This window comes from Hyperolius riggenbachi, chromosome 5 (assembly GCF_040937935.1).
Source record: "Hyperolius riggenbachi isolate aHypRig1 chromosome 5, aHypRig1.pri, whole genome shotgun sequence".
Lineage (NCBI taxonomy): Eukaryota > Metazoa > Chordata > Amphibia > Anura > Hyperoliidae > Hyperolius > Hyperolius riggenbachi.
Genome location: NC_090650.1, coordinates 355,774,994 through 355,781,219, shown reverse-complemented (window position 1 = coordinate 355,781,219; position 6,226 = coordinate 355,774,994).

Here is a 6,226-nt window from a genome sequence, read left to right as displayed (position 1 = left end):
TACAAAAGGCAAACTTTATTTGCAATGACAGGAGCAATATTCTGCTAATGTGGTCATGTAAATTTGCTGTCAGTGTGATGAGTAGGGCTATGACACTATGCGGAGTGTAAGCCTGGTATATTTTCAGTGCTCTAATTGCCAGTATAATACTTCCATCGCTAAAAAGAACTGGTGAAAAGTGTATAAACAGTGGCAGCACTGCCTTAAAGCATACCTGTAACTACCAGGGGGAAAAAGTTACACACTGACTCACCTAAGAAAAGGGAAGGCTCTGGATTCCTTAGAGCCTTCCTGGTTCTCTCTCTGTGCCCCCGTTCCGACCCCAGGCCCCTCTTCCCGGTGTCCAACTTTAATGTTATAAAACCCTTCAGGTCTTCACGGAAGGCTACGGGAACACTCGAGTCTCTGAGTACTTATGAAGATGAACGGGCGTGTACGGTACGAAGCTTCTTGTCTTCAGAAGGACTCAGGTACCCCGAGTCCTTCCATAGCCTACTGTGGAAACATGAAAATGCAGCTGTTGGGAAATTTAGAATTGGGCCCTACGGTGGAACAAGGGGTCACAGACAGTCTGCCCATGATGCTAAGTGAGGTGACTTCCTCAGGTGGCAGAAGTCTGGGGGCAGCAAGGAGGCAGAAACAGGAAGTGAAGAGTACCTGGCCAACCTACTGTATACTGGGGAAACTGTACCTAGCTACCAACACTGGGGGCACCTATAACTGGCTACCTACCTATACTGAGGGTGTTTAGGGGGGCTCACCGGAACCTATAACTTACAGTGCAAATTGTTGGGTGCTGTGCGACCATTCCAGTTGGGGGGGGCCTCAGTTTGCCTCAGGCAGCAAAAAGTCTGGAACCGGCCCTGGTCACAGAGAGGAAAGGCTCTAAGGCCTCGTTCAGACTATACGCGCTGCCGTGCGCATTTTGGCAGCGTGTATAGTGTGCGACACGCAAGAACAGTAGAAGGGCATAGACAGCCCTTCTACCGTTCCCATCATATGCGCCGCGCAGCAGCGCGATTGCGCTATCGCGTGCTGCATGCATTTTGGGGAATCGCAGCACAGATCCCATTCATTGTAATGAATGGGGTCTGCAGCGCAGCGCAGCGCATAGTAGTGCAGATGGCGTGCGATCGTATGCGTTGCGTTCCGATTGCACATCCATCTGTGCTAAATGATGTGAACGAGGCCTAAGGGATCCAGAGCCTTCACTCTTTTTAACTAGTATGTCATTTTATTCCCCTAGTGGTTATAGGTATCCTTTAAAGGAATTCTTAAATTAAAAAGAAAAAGCAGTTACTTACCTGGGACTTCTTGCAGCCCCCTGGAGTCATCCTGTGCTTGCGCCGTCCTTCTGTGAGCCTCCCGCCAGCAGCAGTGACCCTCTCAAAACTGCCCGGCAATGCGCCTACTCATCGCATCCCCATGCATGGGTGTGTTGTGTGCATGCGCAGTATGGGAAAATCGCTACTGCGCATGCGCAGAACACTCCCCACAACAGGAGCACAATCAGGATGCAGGCCGCACATGCGCAGTGGCCTCCGACTGGCCACGAACGGCTAGATTCCTTTGAGGGGGTCGCCGCAGCTGGCTGGAGGGTCCCGGAATGACGGCGCAGGCACAGGGTGACAGCAGGGAGTGGCAAAAAGCCCCAGGTAAGTTAAACTGCTTTTTTTGTCACTTTATTAGCCTCTGAGGAAGCGTATACACACAAAACACCTGTCAGGCTTGTTAACCCCCACTGCTAACCACGTTGTCTGTGTTCACTGGTGAATAAAGGTACCAAATGCAATTACAGTGACCCCTCATCCCTGTTTTCATGCATGTGGACTGTTGCTCAGTAAGTGCACGGATTGGAGGTACGTGATCCCAGGGTGGCCTGCACAGAACCCGGCTGCTAGCTCTGGTGCCATTCTTTTGTCTCTTTAACAGACACAGTAGGTCGATGTTCAAAACAATGGTTTAAAATTGTTTCAGGTGACAGTGTGTTGTCTTTACAATCCCTGCCCCTGACTGCTGCCTCTTCAGCAATATGTCCAAGCTAGATTTATTCATCTGGTTGTAACTGTATTTTCCTTTAAAATTACCAGCTATCTCCTTCTACTTCCCCTCCATAGTGAAGTACCTGTTCTGCAGAAAGCCAAATGGGCTCTAAGCACTAGACGGTGGTAAAATTGCTGTGTGCAGGCAAGGCACAAGCATTTTAGCAAGTTTACACAATACGTGTGTGTTGAGCACATAGCAAAACTCTTGTTATGTACACAACATGTGTGTTTCTTCTGTAACCTGCACTACAAGACAACACTGTTGAAAAGGAGCCATGATGACGTGAAGACTGAAATCTTTCTGGTATGTTTTCAGGTACCGTAACTATTAGCAGCATTTATTATTGATACCATAAAGCCAAAGTTTTTTGCTTAAAAGTGATGCCTTCAGTAGAATGTAGAGCTGCGCACAGTAGATGGCTGTATGAGTTATCACACAGTAGCATTGGTAGTAAGCGATCCAAAGATAGGAAAATTATCATTTGGCATTTCTTGTATAATGTTGTACATTTCTCCAAGAGTAAAATGCACTATAAATTACTTTTTTTGCTATGTCGCGGTCACTTACCGTTGATAATGTAAATCTGACATATTTATTTCGGACTAGTCCATCTCTTCCCAGGGTTTTCTCAGTTATTTCTTTATTTTAAAAAAAATCTCTAAGGCCTTGTTGACATTATAGGCATTTTTATAAAATTTTAAGCGCGGGCGATTTTCAAAATTGCCCTGAAAGCGCTTGTGCAATGATTCTCTCTATAAGACAGTTCATATCTGAGCGGTTCGTTTGCGATCCGCTTACAAAAGCGGTGCTTGGGCCATTTTTGAGGCGATTTGCCTCAATGGAAGGTATAGGAAAAAAGCAAAACGCTCACAAAATCGCTTTGGCAAGTGATTGCGTGAGCGTCTTTTTTAAAATACGTTGTATTTATTTTTTTCAGGATTTTTTTCCGGATCAAAAGACGGAAGCGCTCTGCAAAAGCGCTTACAAAAACACCCACAAAAACGAGTGAACGTGCAGAAAATCGCGGAAAACGCTTAAAAAAACTGCGGGGAAAAAGGCCCATCGCGGTGCGAGCCGAACGCAATGTAAACAAGGCCTTACTGAAGTCCGTTCAACTGCCAGAATAGTGTGCAAATAAGAAGCTGTCTGACGTCTTTGTATAGATCCTTACCACGGAGTGCTTTTGTAAACAAAGGAGGTACTGAGACTTTCCCATGAAGAGATGGACTAGTCGAAAATCCATCAGATCTGTCAGCTTTTTACTACCTACTGTAAGTGACAGCAAACAAGGAGAAAAAGTAATTTATAGTGAATTTTATTCTGGGAGACCTGTACATTTTATATATGTATGTACTGTAAACTGGCCAAATTACCAGGACCCATACCTGCTCATCCTTTCATTTAATAAACTGGCCAAAATCATTGGAAGTTTATCAGTCAGTTATGATGGAGTCAATGGCAGATTTTTTTTCAAAGCAACAGAATCTGCCAGAAATATTGAGGAGTGTATGGCCATCATTAGAGTTTGCCCTTGGAGACTTAGCAAGATATAAGAAGCTTATGAGTGAGTGAGAACACTAGTGTCTACCTAATATTGACATTGCGAGTCTTACCATAGAGACATATCCAATTCATTCCTCACTGATGATGCCCAATGCAGCCTGAAACAGCTGTCTGAAATGTGATTTTTTATTTTTTAGCTCTGTAAAATGAATAAAGGCATTGGTGGCTGTACCACAGTAGCTCTGTACATACTGCATGCCTGGGTTAGAAAGGTTAAGGAATTATTTTCATAATTTGCCTACCTAAATAAATGTAATATGGATGATACTTTATGCTGACGTAGGCATGAAACTTGCACATACCTTCTGTTTTAGGAAGGTAAAATAGTTCATAATGCTGAAATATCAACTATTAGTGAAAAGATCCTATGACATTTTTGGAAACATCAAGAATAAAGTTATTGAATAGTAATGGGCAAAAATATCTACTAACATGGAGATTTTTATTGACCCAGGGGGTGAAAGAAATCCAGCAACTCAAACCCAGTACTTGCTGATCCTGAACTTGCTGAACTTGATGACCTGATAGCGTTTAGCCAGCAGCTAAAGGGTGATTATTTTTGGATCAGTAGAAAGCCAAATTTCGGCACATTTGTGCTCACTATTAGTATTGAAAGCTTTAAAGTCTCCTTGCTCACGATGTACAATCACAAGACTATGCTGCCAAAAAGTTGCATCACACATTACAAATGCAATGCGAGGCTTTGCAACGCATACAGTAAAGCATACAGTGCCACTGAAAGTATGCTTCACTGCCACTGTAAATGTGCACGTTACCCTGTAAATGCACTGCATGCAGTGCGTAACCCCCCTACTGCAATCAATGTGTTATCCTCATAGGAATATCATTGCATCGTATTTTGAAGCGATGATATAGGGCCAGATGCAATAAATGTATAAATATAATAATGCAATAAAAATAAATAAAGTTGCCATGCACAGGGAGTGAACGGCAATTTTACAGTTATTAAAGAGGACCTGAACTCTTGCACAGGAGAGAAGGAGAACACAGAGAAATCCACCCTGCATGTGTTTATAGAGAACAGCCTGTCTAATTCTCCCTTCTCACCAAATAATGAGCCTGTGTAATTTGATCTCCCAGCTGTCTGCCGAGTCTGCAGAGTTGAGAGCTAATATGTAAATAGGAGTTTAACCCTTCCTGTGCTCCCGGCAAACCAGGAAGTAACTACACTGCAGCACCTCTTTAGGCTTTATCAAGGAAATGTTTTTTTCCTGTAAAGATTATTTATCATTAAGTTCTGAGTTCAGGTCCGCTTTAAGGCTGGTAAAGCACCTCCTGTTAATCTGTTAATGCCATGGATATTACCACGGTAATCCATGCATTGCTATGGTAATGCCTGCACTGTGTAAAGCATGTTACCATAGCAATGCACACGTTACTGCAGTAACACCCGTGGCGCTAATGTGTTGGCGTGTGATGCTTCTGAGGCCAAATTGCTGTGCACTCCCACTTTACGCAGTGTATTTCATCTGACTCATAGTGTGCATACTGTATATATATTGTGGTCTCACATTTGTAGAGCCACCAATACATTATGTCCATTTTCAAACATGCAACTCCTAATTACTGTTATAGGCTTCCAGGGCTTTGAGGTATGACCTACCAAGTCTGTTCTTGAAATGAAAGGATTGTGGTCATTTTCTGCTTGTAATATGTTTTGTCCTGTAAAGTGACCTGTATTCTATGCTCTGTCCAGATTTCTTGTGCATAAGCTGTAATAATGTATTGTATGTGTAAATTAAAATGCGCACAGGTTTATACGTGCCCCCAGTGTGTGACACACGTCTTTCCTTTTCTCAGTTTAATCTTCCTGAGAAGCTTTTGGCATTATTGACATTGTGCTTTTAAGGAATTTGGTATATTTAAGAGAATTGAATTGCCATGCCTGGCTGGAAGGCAGCGCTTTCTCTCAGTGAAAACATTTGCACTAAATGCATGCAACAATAGCCAAACAGTTTGTCATCTTAAGTGGCCTGTCACATCGAGGACAATAGTCTCCATTTATCGAAAGTGATTCCCAGTCATTGGGAGTTTTTCTTTTTCATTTGTGCTCAAACAAAACAGGGTAGAAAATATGTGAAAAAGTTTTCCATTGTTCAGTAGCTGTAAAACAAATCCCCTATCAAGTCACTTTTTTCCCACCAGGTATGCAGTTGACAAATGGATTTGAGGGGAGAAATATTTAACCGCATTCATCTGAGTAATGCTGACGGTATGGGTTACCCCCATCAAACCACTGTGCAGAATAGAGGGAAAACTTTCAACAAACATGTTTGGGTTGATGTTCTCCCCAAGTCTATGTGGGTTTCCTACCGCATCCCCAAATCATACAGATAAGTTTCCATTTTTTTCGGACAATAAGACGCACTTTTTCACCCCCAAAACTTTGAGGAAAAAGTCAGTGCCTCTTTTGGTCAGAATAATACAATTCGGACCGGCTTAGGTGTCCCCCCACATCGCGATCACGAGTACCAGTAGATACTGCAATGGCCTGCTGCCACCAGACCTGCCAATCACGGCTGCCCTCTGCTCTGTTTACTGACTGGCGCCGATGGTCTCGCAGGCGGGACCACGGCTCTGTCATTGTGCCAATCAT